At 40.3% G+C, this 9,059-nt stretch overlaps 1 pseudogene; it reads left to right on the top strand.

The window, feature by feature from the left end:
- Positions 1-7,572: 7,572 nt before the first annotated feature.
- On the top strand, positions 7,573-8,645 carry LOC123941215 (annotated as a pseudogene).
- The last annotated feature ends 414 nt before the right edge of the window (positions 8,646-9,059 follow it).

Here is a 9,059-nt window from a genome sequence, read left to right as displayed (position 1 = left end):
TAGCATAACAGTATTCATTGTTTTTGCACAACACCCAGTACTCCACGCAATATGTGCCCTCCCTATTACCCAGCACCTGGTTCCCCCAACCTCCCACCCCCGCCCCTTCAAAACCCTCAGGTTGTCTTTCAGAGTCCATAGTCTCTTATGGTTCGCCTCCCCTTCCAATTTCCCTCAACTTCCTTCTCCTCTCCATCTCCCAATGTCCTCCATGTCATTTGTTTTGCTCCACAAATAAGTGAAACCATATGATACTTGACTCTCTCTGCTTGACTTATTTCACTCAGCATAATCACTTCCAGTCCTGTCCATGTTGCTACAAAATTTGGGTATTCATCCTTTCTTTCTTTTTTTTTTTTAATAAATATATAATGTATTTTTATCCCCAGGGGTACAGGTCTGTGAATCACCAGGTTTACACACTTCACAGCATGCACTATAGCACATACCCTCCCCAATGTCCATAACCCCCTCCCCCTCTCCAAACCCCACCTCCCCCAGCAACCCCCAGTTTGTTTTGTGAGATTAAGAGTCATTTATGGTTTGTCTCCCTCCCAATCCCATCTTGTTTCATTTATTCTTCTCCTATCCCCCTAACCCCCCATGTTGCTTCTCCATGTCCTCATATCAGGGAGATCATATGATAGTTGTCTTTCTCCGATTGACTTATTTCACTAAGCATGATACCCTCTAGTTCCATCCATGTTGTCGCAAATGGCAAGATTTCATTTCTTTTGATGGCTGCATAGTATTGCATTGTATACATATACCACTTCTTCTTTATCCATTCATCTGTTGATGGACATCTAGGTTCTTTCCATAGTTTGGCTATTGTAGACATTGCTGCTATAAACATTTGGGTACACGTGCCCCTTCGGATCACTATGTTTGTATCTTTAGGGTAAATACCCAGTAATGCAATTGCTGGGTAATAGGGTAGTTCAATTTTCAACATTTTGAGGAACCTCCATGCTGTTTTCCAGAGTGGTTGCCCCAGCTTGCATTCCCACCAACAGTGTAGGAGGGTTCCCCTTTCTCCGCATCCTCGCCAGCATCTGTCATTTCCTGACTTGTTAATTTTAGCCATTCTGACTGGTGTGAGGTGATATCTCATTGTGGTTTTGATTTGTATTTCCCTGATGCCGAGTGACGTGGAGCACTTTTTCATGGGTCTGTTGGCCATCTGGATGTCTTCTTTGCAGAAATGTCTGTTCATGTCCTCTGCACATTTCTTGATTGGATTGTTTGTTCTTTGGGTGTTGAGTTTGCTAAGTTCCTTATAGATTTTGGACACTAGCCCTTCATCTGATATGTCATTTGCAAATATCTTCTCCCATTCTGTTAGTTGTCTTTTGGTTTTGTTAACTGTTTCCTTTGCTGTGCAAAAGCTTTTGATCTTGATGAAATCCCAATAGTTCATTTTTGCCCTTGCTTCCCTTGTCTTTGCCGATGTTCCTAGGAAGATGTTGCTGTGGCTGAGGTCGAAGAGGTTGCTGCCTGCATTCTCCTCAAGGATTTGGATGGATTCCTTTCTCACATTGAGTTCAGAAGTTTTCCTTCCATTTCTATTTTTTGGAACAGTTTCAGGAGACTAGGAATTAGTTCTTCTTTAAATGTTTGGTAGAATTCCCCTGGGAAGCCGTCTGGCCCTAGGCTTTTGTTTGGAGATTTTTGATGACTGTTTCAATCTCCTTACTGGTTATGGGCTTGTTCAGGTTTTCTGTTTCTTCCTGGTTCAGTTGTGGTAGTTTCTATGTCTCTAGGAATGCATCCATTTCTTCCAGATTGTCAAATTTGTTGGCATAGAGTTGCTCATAGTATGTTGTTATAATTGTCTGTATTTCTTGGGTGTTAGTTGTGATCTCTCCTCTTTCATTCATGATTTTATTTATTTGGGTCCTTTCTCTTTTCTTTTTGATAAGTCTGGCCAGAGGTTTATCAATCTTATTGATTCTTTCAAAGAACCAGCTCCTAGTTTCACTGATTTGTTCTATTGTTTTTTTTGGTTTCTATTTCATTGATTTCTGCTCTGATCTTTATGATTTCTCTTCTCCTGCTGGGTTTAGGGTTTCTTTCTTGTTCTTTCTCCAGCTCCTTTAGGTGTAGGGTTAGGTTGTGTACTTGGGACCTTTCTTGTTTCTTGAGAAAGGTTTGTACCGCTATATATTTTCCTCTCAGGACTGCCTTTGCTGTGTCCCACAGATTTTGAACCGTTGTGTTTTCATTATCATTTGTTTCCATGAAGTTTTTCAATTCTTCTTTAATTTCCTGGTTGACCCATTCATTCTTTAGAAGGATGCTGTTTAGTCTCCATGTATTTGGGTTCTTTCCAGCTTTCCTCTTGTGATTGAGTTCTAGTTTCAGAGCATCGTGGTCTGAAAATATGCAGGGAACGATCCTAATCTTTTGATACCGGTTGAGACCTGATTTGTGACCCAGGATGTGATCTCTTCTGGAGAATGTTCCATGTACAGTAGAGAAGAATGTGTATTCTGTTGCTTTGGGATGAAATGTTCTGAATATATCTGTGACATCCATCTGGTCCAGTGTGTCATTTAAGGCCTTTATTTCCTTGTTGATCTTTTGCTTGGATGATCTGTCCATTTCTGCAAGGAGAGTGTTAAAGTCTCCTACTATTATTGTATTATAATTGATGTGTTTCTTTGATTTTGTTATTAATTGGTTTATATAGTTGGCTGCTCCCACGTTAGGGGCATAGATATTTAAAATTGTTAGATCTTCTTGTTGGACAGACCCTTTGAGTATGATATAGTGTCCTTCCTCATCTCTTATTATAGTCTTTGGCTTAAAATCTAATTGATCTGATATAAGGATGGCCACCCCAGGTTTCTTCTGATGCCCATTAGCATGGTAAATTGTTTTCCACCCCCTCACTTTAAATCTGGAGGTGTCTTTGCATCTAAAATGAGTTTCTTGTAGGCAACATATTGATGGGTTTTGTTTTTTTATCCATTCTGATACCTTGTGTCTTTTGATTGGGGCATTTAGCCCATTAACATTCAGGGTAACTATTGAGAGATATGAATTTAGTGCCATTATTAGCCTGTAAGGTGACTGTTACTGTATATTGTCTCTGTACCTTTCTGATCTACTACTTTTAGGCTCTCTCTTTGCTTAGAGGACCCCTTTCAATATTTCCTGTAGAGCTGGTTTGGTGTTTGCAAATTCTTTCAGTTTTTTTTTGTCCTGGAAGCTTTTTACCTCTCCTTCTATTTTCAATGATAGCCTAGCTGGATAGAGTATTCTTGGCTGCATGTTTTTCTCGTTTAGTGCTCTGAATATATCATGACAGCTCTTTCTGGCCTGCCAGGTCTCTGTGGATAAGTCTGCTGCCAATCTAATATTTTTACCATTGTATGTTACAGACTTCTTTTCCCGGGCTGCTTTCAGGATTTTCCCTTTGTCACTAAGAGTTGTAAATTTTACTATTAGGTGACGGGGTGTGGACCTATTCTTGTTGACTTTGAGGGGGGTTCTCTGCACCTATTGGATTTTGATGCTTGTTCCCTTTGCCATATTAGGAAAATTCTCTCCAATAATTCTCTCCAATATACCTTCTGCTCCCCTCTCTCTTTCTTCTTCTTCTGGAATCCCAATTATTCTAATGTTGTTTTGTCTTATAGTGTCACTTATCTCTCGAATTCTCCCCTCATTGTCCAGTAGCTGTTTGTCCCTCTTTTGCTTGGCTTCTTTATTCTCTGTCATTTGGTCTTCTATATCCCTAATTCTTTCTTTTGCCTCATTGATCGTAGCAGTGAGAGCCTCCATTTTTGATTGCACCTCATTCATAGCTTTTTTGATTTCAACTTGGTTAGATTTTAGTTCTTTAATTTCTCCAGAAAGGGCTTTTATATCTCCAGAGAGGTTACTCTAATATCTTCCATGCCTTTTTTGAGCCCAGCTAGAGTGTTCAGAATCGTCATTCTGAACTCTTGATCTGACATATTACCAATGTCTGTGTTGATTAGGTCCCTAGCCTTCAGTACTGCCTCTTGTTCTTTTGTTTGTGGTGATTTTTTCCGCCTTGTTATTTTGTCCAGATAAGATGATATGAAGGGTCAAATAAAATACTAAAAGGGTGGCAAAGACCCCAGAAAAATGCACTGTAACCTAATCAGAAGAGACCCCAAATTGTGGGGGGTGGGGGGAGAAAGGGGATAAAAAGAGGTTCAGAAAAAAAAGGAAAAATTTAAAAAATAAAACAAATAAAGAAAATATATAAAAAAGAAAGAAAAAATATATATTTTAGATAAACTAGTCAAAAAACGTTAAAAAAAGAAAAGGGTAAAAGTTTTAAAAAATTTAGCAGAAGAAGAAAAAAGAAAGAAAAAAAATTGAAAAAAAAATTGAATTAACCACAAGACTAAAGAATCATGGGTAGAAAGCCATGAGTTCTGTTGCTTTGCTTTCTCCTCCTCTGGAATTCCGCTGCTGTCTTAGGTATTGAACCTGCTCTCCTTGATAGATGAACTTCGTCCTGGCTGGATATTTTGTTGATCTTCTGGGGGAGGGGCCTGTTGTTGTGACTCTCAAGTGTCTTTGCCCCAGGCGGAATTGCACCGCCCTTACCAGGGGCCGGACTAAGTAATCCGCTGGGGGTCGCTTTTGGGAGCTTCTGTTCCCTGAACGCTTTCTGTAGAGTTCCGGAGTACGGGAATGAAAATGGCAGCCTCCCAGTCTCCGGCCCGGAGGAGCTGAGAGCCCGGGGCCCCACTCCTCAGTGCACCCCCAGAGGACAGCACCCAATCACTCCTGTATCCCTAGCCTCCAGCCGCGCTCTGAGCTCACCCAGCATGCGACCAGATCAAGGTAATCTCCAGCTGAGAGTTCAGTCCTCGGCTCTGTCTCTGTAGCCGGCTTCTCCGTTGTGACACCTGCGAGCTCTGCGACACTCCAACACCCCCGATCCTTCTGTGACCCTGCAGGACCTGGGGCCACGCTGACCCCACGTGGGCTTCACCCCGGTTTAGTCTCTGGAGCAATGTCCCTCAGTGGAACAGACTTTTAAAAGTCTAGATTTTGTGCTCCGTTGCTCCGTCGCTTGCCGGGAGCCGGCCCCTCCCCCTGCGGTCTATCTTCCCGTCGTTTTAGATTCACTTCTCCACCAGTCCTACCTTTCAGAAAGTGGTTGATTTTCTGTTTCTAGAATTGCTGTTCTTCTTCTCTTCAATCTCCCGTTGTATTTGTAGGTGTTTGCAATGTTTAGATAAGCTATCGAGCTGATCTCCTGCTACCTGCTGTAGTCTCAGCCTGCTACTTCTCCGCCATCTTGACTCCAGTTGGTCAAGAATTTATTTTTCTGAATTGTGTTGATTAGAAAGTTAGCAAACTATGTTTGCTGCGGTCAAAAGAAAAAACTTATCGTTGCTTGGACTAATTTATGTACTTCTTTTATTGATTTATGGAGCTACCAATGTCAAAGCATACTTGAATCTTTGAGAAAAATTAAAAACATGAATCATCCAAAAAGACCATCAGTGTAGTGAGATTTCAATTAAGAACTAAGGTGTAAGTAGAATAAGAAAACAAAAAGTCAGATGTCAGATCATACTGTCATAATTAGCAGACAAGAAACATGTTCAAGGTTATGGTATGTGTTCATAAAAATGATGGCATATCTTGAATTATAGCCAGTTCACATAAGTCTTAAGGTAAGTTGATGCATGTTTCAGGAACAAATTCATCCACTCCAGATACCAGCGGTATTATTCACTTGCTTTCTTGGTTTACAAAAAAAATCTCCTCTCAGCTGGCCAAATTACCCAAACCTCTTAATGTGCCCACAAATGGGGCCTACTCTAGTTCCTACAGCTATATCAGAAAGAACTCGAGGGAAAAATGAGTAGTGTTGGGTGAGGGCAGTCTATGCTGTTCAACTTTTTACATATCCAAAACATGTGTCAGTAGTACAGCCAAAAACTCAGGGACAGATAAGAAAGGGTGATACTTTCTATTGTTGACTTCTCCTCACATTCATCCCCTTCTTCCCACTGATGTCATGAACTCATCCCAAATCACTCAGAGAACTGTAATGAGCTCTGTCACCTTAAGGCAAATCAGCTTTGTATTTCTTATAATTAAGACCCTGAAATATATGTCCTGATTCTCTTGTGGAAGTAGTTTAGTCTTAGTAGCCAATCTTTCTCTGTACCAATCCTGACTCCATTATTCACTGGTTGTGTGACCTTAGGAACTATGCCTTAGCTTCCTCACCTGTACAATGGAGATGAAAATAGCACTACCTACTTCACAGGTTTTTGATTAAGAATGAAATGAGATAATTTATGCAGGACACTTAGCATTTTAAGGACTTTATAAATAATAGCTGTTTTTACCCATTCAAATATATTTACCTGTATTTTATAACAGGAACACTCTCTCTACCAATAGGACTACTTTTTTTTTAAGATTTTATTTATTTACTTGACAGAGATCACAAGTAGGCAGAGAGAGAGGAAGGGAAGCAGGCTCCCCGCTGAGCAGAGAGCCGGATGTGGGGCTCAACCCCAGGACCCTGGGATCACGACCTGAGCCAAAGGCAGAGGCTTAACCCACTGAGCCACCCAGGCGCCCCAAGACTACTTCTTATTATAGGTTGCTCTTTAACAACAACAACATACATACACCCCTCATTCCCATCTCTGCCTTTTCTCATACTTTTCCTTTTCTTTCTTTTTTTTTATAGATTTTTTAAAAGATTTTATTTATTTATTTGACAGACAGAGAGAGATCACAAGGAAGCAGAGAGGCAGGCAGAGAGAGAGGAAGGGAAGCAGGCTCCCCTGCTGAGCAGAGAGCCCGATACAGGGCTCAATCCCAGGACCCTGAGACCATGACCTGAGCCGAAGGCAGAGGCTTTAACCCACTGAGCCACCCAGGCGCCCCATACTTTTCCTTTTCTAAAATGTCTCCTGTGTCACCACCTGGTTATTCTACCCATTCCTTAAGAGTCATCACAAGTCCCACCCAAATCATTAAATCTTAACAGCTCTAAATCCTCATTATAGTTCTTTTTCAAAATGCATGATTTTATTTTCTAGTAAGACAAATTTTACACATTAATTTTTAATAAAAAAATACTTGATATTTTTCCATGCATTGTATCTTGTCTCCCAAGTGATTTTTTTTTTATAGATAATTATTTGTCCTATAGAGTAGATATTATACTGCCAGATTCAGGGAACCGTTACTGACTTATTGATTAAAGTGCTACAAAATTCAAATGATATAAAGTATTCAGTGATTTCATATGGCAAGAGATTGACTTGAAAATGTTGATGAGATCAAGGAATTGATTTGTCCTAAGTGACATAACAAGAAAGAATTAAGAAGTGAAAATATAAGGCACACAGGGGCCAATGCAAGAGGGGGTTGGCATGGAGGCCTGGCAAGGGTGAACGCACTCCTCAAAGCACTTTGTCACCCAGGCCCAGGCATGTCCATTCTTGTATGGCAAAAACTCCAATGGGAGCCTTCCTCCCTAAAGACTTGCGGTAGAACAGCTGTTCGACACATTCAGAAGGAAGGATGACAGCTCTACATAGAAACACGATGTGAATGGAAGAGACCTGTCATTATGCAAATAGTAAGGCACTCTGAACAGACACTAAAAACAGCTCTCATCTCAAAAAACCCAACACTTGTGTCACAGCATAAGTTAGATGCTGGCAAACGGCAATTGCTGAATGAAGCCTTCAAGCCAGACAATGACCTCTTTGGACCCATTAACTTGCATTCACAGTCAGATTGGTTCATCTCTCATCCTGAGGCTCCCCAAGACTTTGAACAATTTTTCAGTGATCCTTACGGAAAGGCATTCCCTCCAGAGAAATGCAGTATTTATACACAGTGCATTGGATTTCTAGGAAACACAAGAATTATCAGTGAGGAAATATTAAATAGCTCAAGGGTGACTGTGAACTATTTTTCTATGGCTTGAAAGTAGAACTCCGAGAATTCATTCCTGTCTCTATCAGAAGGTGTTCCCTTAGAGTCAATGATAACACATAAAACCTACATATTCAAGCAGGGCACATCCCCAAGTTCTTAAAAAAGAAGAAACCTGGAGATGCTTTCTTTATTGTGGCAATAATAATGAATGACCTTACCCAAGAGACTCCTGGAATTTTGTCTTTGGACAGGCCGCTTTGGCAGGTGGTATGGGGATATTCAGCTTTGCCAGGTATGGCAGTGACTGCTTATAGCTCACACTATGAAGACAAAGTAAACAAGCTGTAGAAAGTATCTGCAAGTGACTATTCAGTTTTTGGTAACTATTATATTCCTGAAGTGATTAGTGTTCTGCTGTTTCACTCCTCTAAGACTTTAACCTGTGAGATTGGCACATATTTGAACTTCAACACTGCCAGTAGCTTGCATGCCTAATGCAAGACTCCAGCCACTTGGAAGAAGCTGACTGGCACCCCCTCAACCTGTGTCTTATCTGTTTACACAAGTTGCAGTGTATACAGTGCTGGTGAAGTAGACTGATGATGAATGTGTACACCCTTGAAGTCAGTACAAACTACAGTCATGAGAATAATGTGAATTTACCAAAACCTGTGGAAACCTTTAAGGAATGGAAAGAGTGGATAATAAAATGCCTTGCTGTTATCCAAAAATAAGGGCATTCATATAAGAGTACTTAAAAATAAATAATTGCACATTAAAAAAAGGAAAAAAATGAAAACATAGTACATTCACGTTTTCTCTTCTACTTCAGAAGTTAGCAAATGAAGTACAGTAACTTTCTCACTGCATTTTGGTTTTTATCACTCAGCTTTCATCTAATATTCTCCACTTACCCAGAGATGCATGTTTAAGCAGTTCCCTCATTGCCTGGCTCTAGCAGTACATGAAAAACTATAATTAGGAAGCAGTCAGCTACCAAAAAAAAAGTCCTCTGAATTGAAAGATGAGATGAAGAAAAAGTTTTCCTTTGAAATCTAACAAAAAGTCAACAGATGAGGAATGGTGTCAATAGGTACCAGTAACTTAAAATGGGAGAGGTTTTGTAATACTTTTTTTGTAAAGAAACA

The sequence above is a fragment of the Meles meles genome, chromosome 5 (genome assembly GCF_922984935.1).
Source record: "Meles meles chromosome 5, mMelMel3.1 paternal haplotype, whole genome shotgun sequence".
In the NCBI taxonomy this organism is placed as follows: domain Eukaryota; kingdom Metazoa; phylum Chordata; class Mammalia; order Carnivora; family Mustelidae; genus Meles; species Meles meles.
Note: the sequence above shows the minus strand (reverse complement) of the source record. Positions and strands in the feature narration are given on the sequence as shown.